The sequence below is a fragment of the Triticum dicoccoides genome, chromosome 6B, assembly GCF_002162155.2.
Source record: "Triticum dicoccoides isolate Atlit2015 ecotype Zavitan chromosome 6B, WEW_v2.0, whole genome shotgun sequence".
NCBI lineage: Eukaryota > Viridiplantae > Streptophyta > Magnoliopsida > Poales > Poaceae > Triticum > Triticum dicoccoides.
In genome coordinates, this window is record NC_041391.1 from 412,261,108 (window position 1) to 412,278,503 (window position 17,396).

Consider the following 17,396-nt stretch of genomic DNA (forward strand, 5'->3'; position numbering starts at 1 on the left):
GCAGTGCATGATTCAACATGTTAAAACCACGAACTAAAGCAGCTGGATATATGTGTGCGTAAGTGCCTTTGAGTACTTACGATTTGGCCAGGGGATTCTCCCTGGGGTGCCACTCAGAGCTGCTATCGGAGTATGATTCGGGATTATCCGCACGGGAGACCCTCCCTTTCTTGGATGCCTCCGCCTCTGCCTCCAGATCTGTGGAGGCCGCCCTTTTCTTCATTCCCCCCTTGGGGGGAGAATTGCTTTCCTCCTCCTCCTCATCATTCTCGGCGGTGGAGGAGTGGGTTTCGGCGTCTTCAGACGTTGCGTCTCAAGTGCCTTTACGGTGTAGGTCACTTCTTGCCTCCTGGCCCTTCTTCTTGGCCTTCTTCTCCGGTGCCTGGTATGGGGTCGGAACCAGCATCTTCGTTAGAAGAGGGATAGCTGGGTTTTCAGGCAGCGGAGCCAGACACTAAATCCGCTCCGCCTTCTTTATCCAGCCCTGAAAAGACAAATGGAGAAGCTTAGAAATCTTCCTTGAATGCATAGGTAGAGATACATCTTGAAGTATGAAAAACTTACCAAACTGGCTAGTTGAGTCAGGTTATATCCGCAGTCCTCGGTCGTCTTCGGCCATGACTGATTGGCCTTGAAAAGCACCTTCCAGATACCTTCTAGCATGGAGCCAAAGAATCGTTGCAAGGTCTGGTGCTTGGCCGGATCGAACTCCCACAGATGGCAAGTCCGACTTTGGCAAGGAAGGATCCGGCGAAAAAGCATCACCTGGATCACATTGACGAGCTTGATGTTCTTGTCCACCAAGCTCTTGATGCGCGTTTGCAGCGTTGACACTTCGTCCGATGACGCCCAGTCCTGGCTCTTTTTCAGCCAAGAGGTAAGCTGCATTGGGGGCCCGGACTTGAATTCGGGGGCCACGTCCCAGGTGGTGTCGCGGGGCTCTATGACGTAGAACCACTGCTGCTGCCACACTTTGACGGTCTCCACAAAGGTGAATGTGGGCCATGTGACGTTGGATAGTTTGCTCACCATGGTGCCTCCGCACTCTGCATGTTGACCATCCACCACTTTCGGCTTCACATTGAAGATCTTTAGCCATAATCAGAAGTGGGGTGGGATGCGGAGGAAGGCCTCGCACACGACAATGAATGCTAAGATGTTTAGGAAGGAATTTGGGGCTAGATCATGGAAATCTAGCCCATAGTAGAACATGAGTCCATGGACGAAGGGATGGAGGGGAAATCCTAACCAGCGGATGAAGTGGGGGATGAATACCACCCTCTCGTTAGGCTCCGGAGTGAGGACGATCTGCCCCTTGGCCGGAAGCCGGTGGGCGATTTCCTGGGCTAAGTACCCCGCTTCTCGGAGCTCCGTAATGTTCTCCTCCGTGATGGAGGAGGCCATCCACTTGCCCTGCGCTCCAGATCCGGACATGGTCGGAGTGGTGTTTTGGGGGCGGAAAGGATGGAAGCTTGGGCGCTGGAGCTCGAGAACGGATGGGTAGAGAAGAAGAGGGTGTGGGTGAAAGAGTGGATCTTTATCCTCTTATAAAGTCAGCAAATATCAAGCGCCTCCCCGCTCGCCTTAAAGCTCGCCTATTCCCCAAGGGTCGTGCGGACGACACGGTTGGATTACCCATGCCCGCATTAAGGAGAATCCCATGATAAGGGGACATGATCTCTGCTTCGACAATACATGCCAATGAAAACCGCATCTTGAGACGTGGAGCGGGAGGCTAAAAAATGGTTTGAAATAATGACCGGGCAAGGACGTAATATCTCGCTACAAAAGTTGTCAGTAGATGGGACATGTGAAATATTATACTCTTTGCGGCTATGTGTGGTGCCTGTTTTGCAGAGCCGGACACGTTTTCTGTGTTCAAGGACTACTTTGAAGTGTTCGGAAGAGGAACCCGCCTTGCAATGCCGAAGACAATCTGCGCACCAGACACATCATCATTGAAGCCTGGTTCAGGGGCTACTGAGGGAGTCTTGGATTAAGGGGTCCTTGGGCGTCCGGGCTATGTGACATGGGCCGGACTAGAGGGCCATGAAGATACAAGACAAAAGACTTCTTCCCGTGTCCGGATGGGACTCTCCTTTGTGTGGAAGGCATGTTTGGCGTTAAGATATGAAGATTCCTTTCTCTATAAACCAACTCTGTGTAACCCTAGGTCCCTCTGGTGCCTATATAAACCGGAGGGTTTAGTCCGTAGGGGCAATCATAATCATACAGGCTAGACAGCTAGGGTTTAGCCATTACGATCTCGAGGTAGATCGACTCTTGTAATCCCATATTTATCCAACATAATCAAGCATGAAGTAGGGTATTACCTCCATCAAGAGGGCCCGAACCTGGGTAAACATCGTGTCCCTGTCTCCTGTTACCTTCGATCCTCAGACGCATAGTTCGGGACCCCCTTCCCGAGATCCGCCGGTTTTGACACTGACATTGGTGCTTTCATTGAGAGTTCCGCTATGTCGTCGCCAGAAGGATCGATGGCTCCATCAGTCATCTACAACAATGCTGCCCTAAGAGAGATCTTCCTCCCCTGCCAGATCTTTTTGTTCGGCAGCTTCGCACTGCGGGCCAACTCGCTTGGTCATCTAGAGCAGATCGACGGCTATGCCCTAGGTCACCAGATTAGTTTTGGAAATCTGGATTATGTTGCTAATATCCAAGGAGACTTGATCTTCCAAGGGTTCGTGACCCCAACCCCTGCTCTGGCCTTAGATCCGGAGCGCATCACCAGGTCCGAAGACGGGATTCCCGAGCCCGCCGGACTCTCTACGGCTATCAAGCCTAGTACGGGAGAGCCGGATGAAGCAACACCACTGGCAATCATCATGAAGCCAGACTCTTCTCGAACACTGGCTCCGAACCCTCGGAGTCAGCATCGTGTGAGCTCAGCCGAGGAGTTTTCTTCCCGCCGTACTCCACAGACTCTTTTCTCCCTTCCCAAACCTCGCCTTTCAGCGAGGCTCTAGACTTAATGCGATCCCTCGTTATTACAGAGGGGAAATGTCCGAACTACGCCCAGCCCAGACTAAGGGCTGAGAGCAGGGAATTTTACGTCCAACCCACCACCCACTTCATAGCCACTGTCGAAGATTTAATCGACATGCTCCATTACGGCTCCGAAGACATTGACGGTATGGACGACGATGCCGAAGAAGAGCAGGCCGAAGACCCGCCGTTTACCGGACGCTGGACGGCCACCTCTTCATATGACGTGTACATGGTGGATACACACAAAGAGGGTAATAGCGATAACGAGAAAGATCCAGTTGAGGATAAACCTCCTGAGATACAACCAAAGCGTCGATGTCAGCAGCACCGCTCTAAATCACGCCGTGGAAGAGACAGCAATACCGGCACCAGAGATAACAATACACTGGATGATGCCGAAGACCAAGAAGACCCCATCGAGCCAACCTCCTAACAGGACGATCGGGAAGATGGGAAAATTGCCCTGATTAACAGGCTGCAAACGAAGAGTCAGAGGATAATAACAATCTTCCACTCTCCGAGGATGAGGTGAGCCTAGGCGACAAAGACTTTATCGTGCCTTAGGAACCCCTTGAGCAGGAGCGCTTTAAGCGCCAGCTAATAGCCACTGCAAGGAGCCTGAAAAAGAAACAGCAGCAGCTTCAAGCTGACCAAGATCTACTCAACGACAGGTGGACTAATGTCCTGGCAGCTGAGGAAACGGCCTCAGCGCCCAACCAAGAGTTACCCAAAGCGCAAGCTGCTACCTCAATTCAATGACAAGGCGCTGGAGCCCGTACCATCAGCACATAACGTGGCCGACCGGCCACCACGTGGCCGTGACAAAATGGCAAACCAAGCCGAACACCAGCCCATACGACCTCGCCATAAAAGCAGAGACACAACAGCTCGGGGATATACGTACGACCTACGACAAGACTTGGAAAATCGAGCAGGTCAGACCAGATCGATTTATGGATCGCGGGGGCATGCCCCGATGCGCGAGGACAGATATCTAGCCGGGCGCGACAAGGATCACCATGTCCGGGCCGAAAACCGCAGACGGACTCCATCCGAACTGCGTCGCGACTTGGCCCGATATAGAGGCGCCGCACATCCCCTCTGCTTGACTAACGAAGTAATGGAACATGAGTTCCCAGAAGGGTTTAAACCCGTGAATATAGAATCATATGATGGAACAACAGATCCCGCAGTATGGATTGAGGACTTCCTCCTCCATATTCATATGGCCCGCGGTGATGATCTTCATGCCATCAAATACCTCCCACTAAATCTAAAGGGACCAGCTTGCCACCAGTTAAACAGTCTTCCAGAAAACTCCATTGGAAGCTGGGAGGACTTGTAAGACGCCTTCCATGACAACTTCCAGGGTACATATGTCCGACCTCCAGATACCGACGACTTGAGTCACATTGTTCAACAGCCCAGCGATTCGGCCAGGAAATTCCGGACTAGGTTCCTAACTAAAAGGAACCAGATCGTCGACTGCCCGGATGTCGAAGCCCTAGCGGCCTTTAAGCATAGCATCCGCGACGAATGGCTCGCCCGGCACCTTGGCCAGGAAAAGCCGAAATCCATGGCAGCCCTCACGGCACTTATGACCCGATTTTGCATGGGCGAAGATAGTTGGCTAGCCCGTAGCAACAACAATGCAAGCAAACTTGGCACTTCTGAAGCCAGAAATAGCAACGACAAGACCCGACGCAACAGGCACAAGCGTCGGAACAATGGTGACAATACCGATGACACAGCGGTCAATGCCGGATTCAGTGGCTCCAAGTCTGCTCAGCAGAAGAAGCCATTTAAAATAAGTAATCCGGGCTCATCCATCTTGGACGGAATCCTTGATCGACCATGTCAGATCCACGGCACCCCCGATAAACCCGCCAATCATACCAACAAAAGCTGTTGGGTCTTTAAACAAGCCATTAAGTTAAACATCGAGAATAAGGAGAAGGGGTCGCCAAGTGAGGACGACGACGATGAGCCCCGTCCACCAAACACTGGGGGACAGAAGAAATTTCCTCCCCTAGTCAAAATGGTGAACATGATATACGTTACTCATATCCCCAAGAGGGAGCGCAAATGCGCGCTCAGCGACATCTATGCGATCGACCCAGTCGCCCCAAAATTCAATCCATGGTCATCTTGCTCGATCACTTTCGATCGCAGGGACCATCCGACCATTATCCGTCATGGCGGCTCAGCCGCACTGGTCCTCGACCCAATCATCGATGGATTCCACCTCACGCGAGTCCTCATGGACGGTGGCAGCAGCCTTAGCCTGCTCTATTAGGACACAGTCTGCAAGATGGGCATCGATCCATCAAGGTTCAAGCCCACAAGAACTACCTTTAAAGGAGTAATACCTGGTGTAGAGGCCTGTTGCACGGGCTCAATCACATTGGAAGTCGTCTTCGGATCACCTGATAACTTCTGCAGCGAAGACTTGATCTTCGATATTGCCCCCTTCTGCAGTGGCTATCACGCACTGCTCAGACGAACCGCATTCGCTTGCTTCAATGCGGTGCCACACTATGCCTATCTCAAACTTAAGATGCCTAGACCACACAGTGTCATAATAGTCAACGGAAACATGGAACGCTCCCTTCATACCGAGGAGCACACCGCTACCCTGGCAGTGGAAGTACAGGGAGGCCTTATCAAGAAGAACATCAATTCGGTGGCCAAGCCCCCAGACACTATTAAACGAGTCCAGACTACTCCGCAGCATGACAGTCCAGCGCGTCAGGAGTTTGACTAGCAATTCAGCCTCCGTCTCAATCCCGACCAAATTGCGGCGTACGTCCCGCGCGTACATAACTACGCATTAAAAATACCATGGGCAAAGATGGAGGCATAACCCGATCACGGTCCATAATATGGCTCGACCTTATCTGGGCACTCATACTTTCCCTTTTCTTTCTATCCTTTTCAGGTTTCTTTTCCACAGGTCCCTCACGACAGCCTGATCATCGATCCTTTCGAAGGATAAAGGCACCAAGGAGGCAAGCAGCATAGACGTGTGGCGGAATACCTAGATGATATTTGCCTGTTTTTAGGACCTGCGCGTAGCTTCCCTTGGCCTCGGCATGTTAAATAGCCCTGTTTCTTATCGCATTATTTGTACAAATACGCTTTGACGTATCAATCAGACTATAATGGAAATAGTCCGAACACTTTTACAGTACAATTCAGCGCCCTGAATATAGCATTATATGCATCAACTCCGAATCATGTCTTTGGTCAATAGTTGGGTTGCCCGGCTCCTGTGCTTGCTACCTTACATTCCGTCTTATCGGCTAGGGTAGTAAAGGGAGAACTACTACGATTGTGTTGGTTCATCCGGATAAACACTTCGGTAGATAAAGCCGAAAACTGACTGTCATGATGCACCAAGAGCTGGTCAACTATTCGGTGGCTAAACATAAATCTCTTGCAATTTTTTCCGCATTATGCAACGGATCGGTCTTCGCCCGATCAGCTGTTTACATCACCCTAGTCCGAATAAACAAATACTAACTAGGGGTTGCGCCTACACTCCTATTGTCAAACTCCTACGGCTAAGTGAGGGTGATAAAGCCACATAGTCCAGTTGTCTGGTTCAATGCACTAAACACCTCCTTCAACGACCAAACTCTTAGGTCAAGTGTGTTTAGGTTCCAACCCGAACACCCCCGTACTACCTACATGGGGGCTGAAGCCAACGACTGGCCAACTCTTTGATTTAATAAACGGCCACACAGGAGGAAATATTTTCAAAAAAACAACAAGCAAGATATTAAATATAGGCTTTGTTCCATAATACATGACCGGATACATTCATTCAAAGATAATGTCCTTCGCACACTTGCCCGCTACAATGCGGGATCCTTCCAGGACATCATCAAAATATAGCTCGGAGTTGCGGTGCTCTTTGCCCAAAGGCGGTCCCTCGGTCGTAAGCTTGACGGCGTTCATCTTCGCCCACTGTACCTTGACACAGGCGAAGGCCATCCGTGCACCTTCGATGCAGACCGACCGCTTTATGGCATCAAGCCGAGGGCAGGCATCGACCAGCCGCTTCACGAGCCCGAAGTGGCTGCTGGGCATGGCTTCGGCAGGCCATAAACGTTGGTTTCTCTCCGTTTCCATTCTTTCTTCGGAAAAATGGAAACTTTTCAATCCATTTTCATTCCTACTCCAAGGTTGCCCCGTTACCACAATCCATCAAATACAAAGGAAAACTAACACGCATGTGAGGGAGTCTTGGATTAAGCGGTGCTCGAGCGTCCGGGTTGTGTGACATGGGCCCGAATAGTGGGCCATGAAGATACAAGACAAAAGACTTCTTCCCGTGTCCGGATGGGACTCTCCTTTGCGTGGAAGGCAAGCTTGGCGTTCAGATATGAAGATTCCTTTCTCTGTAAACCGATTCTGTGTAACACTAGGTCCCTCCGGTGTCTATATAAACCGGAGGGTTTAGTCTGTAGGGGCAATCATAATCATACAGGATAGACAGCTAGGGTTTAGCCATTATGATCTCAAGGTAGATCGACTCTTGTAATCCCATATTCATCCAAGAGAATCAAGCAGGAAGTAGGGTATTACCTCCATCAAGAGGGCCTGAACATGGGTAAACATCGTGTCCCTGTCTCCTGTTACCTTTGATCCTCAGACGCATAGTTTGGGACCCCCTACCAAAGATCCGCCGATTTTGACACCGATAGCATGCTGATGCATGTCAATGATTCACAGATCATAGCCAATATTTACTTCACAACTAGAGACAAAAGTTGTGAGAGCGTGTACAAAAGAAAAACTAGTGATGGGGTCACTACAACTTAAACCCTAAGCACTATACAGGATTTAATTTCCTGGCGAGGTAGAACCTGTCAAAGGAAAGATGGCTGGCACCCTCGGATCATACCATGCTTTTGTGCAGTTCTAGTAAAATCGAGCTGAGCATCCCTGATGGCAAATATATTAAGAAGTGTGATTAGAATAATAGTACTGGCACTAGTTCATGAGACATAAACTCATCACAAATAGAAGCCGGTAGAAGTAGAGAAAGATCGACATGGAGATGGAGCTACGTGTGGAGCTGCGGCAGTGGAGCAAGCCGGCTCCAAAAGGAAGATGTACTACCTGGGACGTCGGGCTGTAGCTAGAAGGGTGGTTGGGAGGTGGCATCAGCCCATACCGTGGGCACCCCCGATTGGGACGCATCGACTGTGGGTTTTCTCCCTCGCCGATGTCGACCGCGTCTACGCAGAACATTCTTCCCTTCCCCCAGCGGCGGGATCCGGCCGTATATGTGACCAGCGGTGTGGCCACCGTCATTCTATGCTTGTGAAGAGAGTAACCAAGCAAGCAGGCTTGTAGCTTAGGCTCCTACTAGTGTATATATAGTGGTTTTCTTTTTCTCTGCATATCAACCATTTTATATTGCGTACATGTCATTGAAGAGTGAAATGATGGTTGCTTCTTCCGACTAACTTACTATGTGATTTGACTGCTCCTTAGTGGCCCCTACACGTACTCCCCTACGTGTATGACCGTTCCTGAGTCTCTCCTGTACTTATCTCTATTTTCTTGCATGACACATAGACAGGATGCACATAGAGGATTTTTGTTATTGCACATTGTTACGAAGTACTGTACTACTAGTACATAGTCCCTCCTTCCGGTTCACTACTGGTACTCCCTCCGTCCTGGCTTATCGGTCCCCTTTGCACTCAATTCATGGGCTCGTTTTCCTCAAGAAATTGTCTTTACCAACCCTATTAATATCGGGAATGCATGCGTGAACAATGAATGATTAAACCTTGCATACAACATTTTGACAAAGCATTGACTTATGAACATGTGAATGCGAGGGACTACAACCTCGTGCATGCATGCAACAGTCACACGTACACATGGACGCAAAAACGCGTGCGACGCCCTAATGCATGCATGTCTGAGCACACGAGGAAACACACACGGTCACGCTCAAGTGCTCAACCTACACGTGCATGCACACAAATACTCAGCCAGGGTGAGCTAGTGACAGTATAAACACCGGAAAATGTATATATTGAGCGCAATGAGTGTATTATGAAGTTCACTGACTGTATTTTTACAAATATACAGTGACAGACAGTGTATTTATCTCGTTTGAAATTAAGCCATATTAACTGAAAAGGAGGCAGCATGGACTAGCATTACTTTGTTGTGTCTCGTCAACTTGCCGAACAAGGAGAAGCTTGCAGGACGGGAGAAGCTTGCGCGTGGTGGCTCACAGGACAAGGAGAAACTTTTGACTAATGCAAGCTCTCCCTCGCTTGGGCGGTGGACATGCAATAGTTAGTTTGGTGTCAAATTGCCAAAAGCATACACTATACTAGTACTATTATTGTTTGACTTCCCGAAGAGGCGAACAACCAAGCGCAAAGTTTACTAGTACTAGTACTACTACTATAGAGGTATGTACTATACTACTAGGAACCGGGTGGAGGAACGTCTGCACTCTTATTATATTTTTAAAATGTGATAAACCAATGTTCAACACATTTGGTTCTCTTCGAGGGTTCTCGCATGTGATAATGGAAGTTGATTGCATGGAACACTTGCCACAATTCTCCCTTAATTCTGGCTCATATCCTGTTACAAATAGGAGCGCTCGGTAATATTTCCTCTTTTTTTGTTATTCAGCATGTAAACAGGTCAGCAAAACTTGCGACGCATCTTTGTGCGAACCGTGCTTGCTGCACTTTGAATGTGGCGGAGAGCTGGCTTGATGAAACACCTCACTTCCTTCTTCTTTTTTGCAGGGTACCTCGCTTCCTAGTGACCAGTATCTTGGCTGATCGTCCTAAGAATGCTTATATATGAATAAAGCTCTCTCATTTACCCGCAAAATAGATTAAGCCATATTAACCGGAAAGGAGGGAGTATATGGACTAGCACTACTTTTTGGTGTGTCCCATCAACTCGCAGAATGAGGAGAAGCTTGCAGGACAAGCTAAAGCTCGCTTATGCCTTTTGACTAATGCAACCTACCCTCACCCAGGCTGTGGACATGCATTAGTTCAATAGGTGTTAGATTGCCAGAGGCATACACTATAATACCCAACATGCGGAGTACCATCATTGTTCGACTTCCCAAAGAGGCAAAGAGCCAAGCGCAAGGTTTAGTAGTACGAGTAGTACTACTACTAGAACCACATGCTGGAGCGTCTGTACTCTTATTTTATTTTAATCTCTGATGAAGTACACATTTATTCGGGAGAAGGGCGGAAAACGGAAGCCCAATACTATAGTATGAAAAAACATCAAACATGCAATGATGATATCGATCAACCATGCTCGAATATATCTTGGCCTCCATGTGAGCCCGTCTATGTGTTCTCTCTCTTCGTCTCTCTCAAGGAACGGCGGGTTGGCCATTTTGCCATCAATTGAGATTGTTTTGCTCACACTCTGGTCCCACATGTCAGTGATATGCCAAGAGGAGGTGCGTTGACCGACTAGCCATATGTGTACTTGGTTTTGCACCTTCATACTACTCCTCCCTCCGTCACAGTTTACAGGGCGTGCTTTATTCTGATGCATTTCCACCACTAGAGAGACTTTAGATGTGTTTAGTTTAATGCTCAATAATTAGGGCGTGGTAACGGCAATCAAGTCCACAATTTTTCTCGATGTACTATGGAGTGGAGTAAGTGCATGCATGTGTGTACCCGGGGTGGAAGCACTGCATGCATGTGTGTATCCATTATTTCCTCTAGTAATAGACGCCATGCTATAACTACCAATGCTATTTTTCAGGCCGATAGCTAGTCGCCTTGGTCCCAGAGTGTAAGTGCATCTAGTGCCCCTTAGTGATTTTGGTGTATTGAAGACTTATAGGTTAAGGGACTAATATGTTTGTGAGTACACAGGACTATAAGTCTATGAGGAGTTTGATATTTACAGAGAAAGTTGACCCCTAAAAATGAATGTCTTCAATTGAAGACTTTGGCTTTCTGAAGACTTTGAAAGTGAAGAAATTGGTGTGACCCTAAAGACTTGATAATCATGCGAGGAATATGGAGCGTGAATACTTTTGTTTTCGTAGTTTCATTTTCTCCTTCTTGAATCATAGGAAACAGCGTACTGCTAAAGGGGGTCGAGGAAAAACTAAGGAAAAGTTTCCAAGTGATGCTCATCTCAAAATACTACACCTACCAATCTCTTCGAGTGAAGCCATTGGAAATCTCATACAGTTCAGTCAATTTCTTTAGTGACAGAGACGAAGTTCTTCTGGTCTCTGAGGAATTTGTTCTAACTGAGGAGTTAGGAATTTGCTTGTGCGGATTGCCTACAACTGAGGAACATGATAGCCTTGAGGAATTTGAACCTCAAATTTCTGACAGTTGTTGTGCTACGTGCCAGTTGTCCCAAAGTATCTACGAACCTAACGGTCATATCATTGAAGGGCATTTATGTCTTATCATGTCGGGCTGCTCCCTAGCCTATAAATAGCCGTCCCCTACAACCACTAGTTGGTTGGCTGCTCCAAGAGAAACTGACACGTGTTATTGAGAGCATCCCATCCTCTGAGGACTTTGAGCGAAAATCATCAAGTGAGGAAAACCCAAACCCAAACACCTACAAACCCAAAGTGATTGAGCATCATTGAAGAGATTGTTCCTGTGTGGATTCGATGCTTGTTACCTTTGAAGAATGTGCATCTTCCAGATGGTTAGGCGTCATGGTCTAGAGCATCCAAGAGGAAATTGTGGATCGCCGAGTGACCGAGTTTGTGAAGGTTTGGAAGTCACCTGAAGACTTACCAAGAGTGATTCAGCGAGGTCTGTGTGACCTTAGCTCAAGGAGAATACCATGAGGACAGTGTCCAGGACTTTGTGTCCTCAGGTTTAAATACCTAGCCTCTCCAACCAGATGTACATTTGTCACAGCAGTTGGAACTGGTCTACCAAATCATTGTCTTCACCAAGCTAACTGGTTCTATTTCCTCAACCCTTTCATTTCCTCATTAATGTGTTGTGTTCTTGATCGTTACTGTTTGAAGACTTTGACTGAAGACTTTCTCATTTTCCTCAGTTCAATTTCTTCAGTCAGTTTGTCTTCAGCCTGCTTATCCTATATCTACGCTTTCTATACTCTGTGCTTGTTTTCATTTTATCATTATGATTGTGCTTATGTTCTGTTATGTGTGCATCTGAGTACTTATTCCGCTGCAAGTAGTTCTTCGCTTAGGAATTTCCTCACCCTAAAATTCCTCAGTGAAGAATTCATAAAAATTGCCTATTCACCCCCATCTAGTCGACTTAACGCACTTTCAATTGGTTTCCGAGCAAGGTACTCCCTTGTTTTGTGTGATTTTGGTTTAACCGCTTGGAGGTTTAGTTAAGTCGACCACAGGAATGAAGATTGTGTCATGCCCCATCTTTGACGGTCACGATTATCCCAAGTGTAGGGCCATGATGAAGAAGCGACTCATGGCGATGAACAACAAGCTGTGGACCGTCACTGAGATTGGTCTTACCGACCTGTGCAAGATGGCGGAGGTTGATGACATTTGCAAGTACACTCTTTTCAACCTCACGTTGAACGACATCATCTGCCCATGTCTGTCTCAAAATAAGTTTAGGAACATTATGCATCTCAGCCATGCGAAGCTTATCTGGGACCGATTCTCTGAGGTCTATCAAGGTCATCGAACTCATCGTGATCCCTGGTTTGAGGATTTCATGGAATCGCGCAAGGCTATGACTTCCGATTCAGAATCATCATCCTTTGCACCATGCCTTATGGCAAAAGGTGCCAAGGTAACGGAATGCTATCTATCTGAATCTAGTGATGAATTAGGACCCAACTATACCAAACTTGCTTCCCTTGACACTAAACAACGAAGAGCTTTGGAAAAGGTTCAAAACATGATAGATAAGAGCGATGATATGTTGGGTGAAGAAATGGATCGCACCAAAATCTTGACTAAAAATCTTTAGAGACTTCAGTCCAAGTTTGACAACCTTCAGAGTCATCATAACACTCCCTTATCTGATCATGAGAAGCTTTCTTATGAACTTATTCAAAGAAAGCAAGATCTTGAGTAGTTAATAGTGAGTTATGAAGATCTTCAAAAGGAGGGTGATTCATTACTTGCTCAACAAATCAGCGCTGCCCAGGAAGAATTCATTCCTCCATGTTTGAAGTGCATTGAATGTGAATCTGCTAATTCTTAACCTGAAAGTTCAAATGCTTCTACTGCTGCAATTTCTTCACCTGTCTCCTCTATCACTAATTCCTCATCTAAGGATATCGCTAGTATCACTGACAATGTAGGGCTGAAGGAATTGTATATGACATGCATGTACAAAAGCCTCAAATGGCATCAGGCTCTTTATGATGTGCTGAAAAAGCAGATCCTCAATAGGAACCCTAGGAAAGAGGGTATTGCCTTTGAGAGGAAACTCAATGCTGATGGAACATACTGTAAGCCTGAGCAGTACCCCAAAACCTCATGGGTAGCTGCAAAGTGACCTCCAGTAGATCCATCTACTTTATCTCGCTTTACATGTGAATCTCCTCATTCTACTGATGAGTCATATGACGCCACTATAAGCTGTTCAAAACTCATAATGGTGAAGTATTTGCTAGATATGTTGGCACTAACTGCAGGAACGGTTCCCCTATGAAGAAAATATGGGTTCCTAAAAGGTGCCTTGAAAGTCTTAAGGTCAATGTCATCATCACACCATCTCTGAAGAGTAGGAACCCCAAATCAAATTCTTCATATGGATCAAAGTCCTCATATGAATATTATCGTGCTAACACTTCTATTCCGCAGGGAAGAACTAAGGGCTATGAATATGTGCATTATTCTTAAAACTATTATGTTCATAAGTCCTCGAAGAATTTCTCTTCTTACTCATATGCCTACCCTAACTCCTCTTATGTGAAACAAAATGGATTGGCATTTATGCCACATTTTTCTTATGGAGCTCGCAGAATGATGAACTCTTTGCCACCCCTTCAGATTTGGGTGGTGAAGAAAAGGAACTAATCTCTTATGCAGGGTCAGTTCTCTAGACAAACTTAAAACATCTGAAGAATTTTCTGGAGACCTGAATATGCTTGAAAGGATGCAAGCTAATCATGAATGTCGGTGTACAGAAGTAGGGGTTCTACTTTGTACCCCTTTACCTGTGCACGGGCAGTTAGAGCCACGCCACGGCCACACCAAGCAGGGTAGGAGAAGGGAGCCAAAGCCGCAAGGCGATCAAAGCAATGCCAAGACAGAGACACGAAGAGCAAGAGGGCGAGGTGGACTCCCCCGGCAAGACCCTTGCCGGGGCGGCCTCCATGGACCCGGCAAGGGCCTTGCCAGGACAACTTGCCCAACACCAGCGGAGCGCGCCAGCCTTGAGCCCGAGGCTTTCCAACATCACCAACCACATTGGAACCAAGGTTCGGGAGGCACCTCCATAGTGGCATGCAGATCTTTGTGAAGACCATTAACACGCAAGAACAGATGAAGACCAGAAGACGAGGCCTCCGACAACATCCTTGCCGGGGGCGACCGCAGTGCCGCGGCAAGACCCTTGTCGGGGACCCGACAAGGACCTTGCCGAGGACATCCGCGGGGCCGCAGCCAGGCCCGGTGCGTCAAGATCCCACCATCGTTCCCATATAGTTACCAGCCCAGCCAGGCAGGCGGGCACCTGCATGGCATCGTGCGGTCCCGAATCCAACTCAGCAAGCTCCTGCATGGTGGCATGCAGATCTTCGTGAAGACGCCACCACCACGCCACCTCAGCAGCCAGCCAGCCTACATGGCGCTGGCTGCCCTGCTGGCCCGGGCACGTGTCGAAGCAGGGTGAGGCGGCTATAAAGTAGGGGGACACCTCGGAGGCGCATTTAATGCATCTTGTCCCGTAATGACAAGAGATAAACATAGCCACTGTACCCCTTTCCACCTCCTGTGTGCCACTGTAGCACCACCTTTGACTTCCAAGGAGACCCAAGGCATACTGGAGAGGGATTCGACTCTTTGGGAAAATGACGCTCGATAGCTAGTTCAAGAACACTGGTATATACACCAAAGCAGGAATAGCGTATTGCGCATCTCCGCGGCCCGAACCTGGGTAGACTCCCTTTGTGCTGGCTCCTAGACCTGCTCTTCTCACAACCCAGCGCCGCCATCCACAGTAGGGATTCTTGTGATCCCATAGGTGTCGTTTCTACCGACATCTTTGGCGCGCCAGGTAGGGGGCGCCGTTGTGAGAATCAGGTCTAGTAGCTAGTCTAGCAGCTCTTCATCGTCATGGCTCCCAAGAGGAAGATAACCACGGCGATCGGTTCATCTAGAGCCGGACTGCCCACGCTGGTGCGGGCCAGTAGCGGGCCGGTCGCAGAAAGGATCCGAGGCGCGATCCGCGAACACCCACATCGGCCTGGCAATCTAGACCCCGCGAGCGGTGTCGTTCGTGCGCCGAACGACGGACCGCACACTGCAAATTCCAGAGATGGAGTTGGGCCCCCCGCAGGTGGTGCGGGGCCCTCCAGGGGCGTCACCATGCCGCCTAACAGCAGTGTGGCGGCCTCCAAGACACCTACGCTGGCGCCAATGGCACGCTCATCCCAAGTTGTGCGCGATGAGCAGCGTCACCACACTAGTGACCCTGGGCGTCGCCCTAGGAAGAGTCCCGCGCGTCCTTCACGGGACGAGGAAGGCCAGCATGCACGCCGAGGTGCTGGTGAGAATGACGGACAGCCACAGGGCCGTGATAGAGCTCCTTCTAACATAATCAGAAGTCAAAGCGCGTCACGGTCCATGCAGCTTTCGCCACCACCCACTCCAGCAGAAGCTCTGGCGCGCGCGCAGCTGCTCCTCAAGTTTCCTCCCGCTGCGAAAAAGCTCGACGAGTGGAGAGCCACTGTCCGAAGCCTCGTCGGCATCGCCAACAAAGATCAGCCGCGACCAGCAAGGCCTATAGGCCGTCGCTCCGTTGAGCCACCACATGCCAGCGGTGGGAGGGCCGGGGGTGATGCAGCCATGGTGCATTCTCCTCCCCCACGCCAGCTATAGTGGATGTCGATCCGTCGTGATGACGCTTGTGTTAATATTTCCATAGAGCCGTTCGATCCACGGACCCACCGCGATCAGCATCAAGTTCTTCGGGAGCGAGCCCTCGAAGATGCCCGAACCACGATCGAGCGCTGGCAAGATGCGCGCCACCAGTCAGATAGGTGGGTAGGGCCTACTATGGACCACCCGGCACCGGGAGGCTACGGTGGCCTACCTTATGAGGTGGGTTACCCGGCCTTCACCCTTGAGCTATGGCAGTTGCAGTGGCCCTCCCACTACACATTCAAGCCTGACGTTGGCGAGAAGCACAACAACAAGACTCACCGTCAGAGTTCCTCAGCATCAACACCATCGAGATGCAAGCTGCTGGAGCCCGCGACGATAAGGTGCTTGCCAATTACTTCCTGTTGGCGCTCAAGCCCAATGTCATGTCATGGTTGATGCACTTGCCGGTGGACTCCATTTCTTCTTGGTCTGATCTGTGCCATGAGTTTGTTGGCGCCTTCACTGGAGGCCATCAGGCTCATGGCCAGGCAAGCGATCAGCATATCATCCCCCAGAAGGAAGGAGAAAACCTGCACAAGTACATCCAAAGGTTTAGCTGAGTGCAGTACAATATCCCGGACGTTCATCCCGCCGTTGTGATTAGTGCATTCCACCATAATGTGCGCAACCTCAAGATGCATGAGGAGCTCGCGATGAACAAGCTCAAGGATGTGGCAGAGATTTACGTTTTGGCCGATCGATGAGCTTGATCTGAAGAGGGGAGGGAGTACCCTGGCGAGGATGCCGGTGCGGAAACCGACTCCACAGACAATGACGCAGCTGACCCGAAGCCGTAACAGAAAGCGCAAGGGCGAGACTGTGCTTGCCATCGAGGGATCCGACGACACCGGCACTGCCAGGAAGGCCAAGGCAAGCGACCCCGGAAAGGAGATTGCTGGGTGAGCCAAATGTCGGATATCGGGTTCTGGCAAAACCCTTAAGGTTTGAACTCTGGGTTGCGCACGAAGATCTTCTCCCTACCGATTTATGCCCCAAAACCTCGCCGCGAATCTAAGCTAGCACAATGAACAACACAAGAGACACGGGATTTATACAGGTTCGGGCCACCGTTCTGGTGTAATACCCTACTCCTGTGTGTGGTGTGGTGGATTGCCTCTAGGGCTGATGATGAACAGTACAGAGGAAGAACAGCCTCGCGAGGGGTGTTCTTGTGGTGGTGGTGTTCTACTTGGGAAGGATTCAATCCACCTCTGTTGGCTCTAGGTGAGAACTAGCTGATCTCTCTCTACTATGGTGGCTATCTCTATTTATAGAGGCCCTG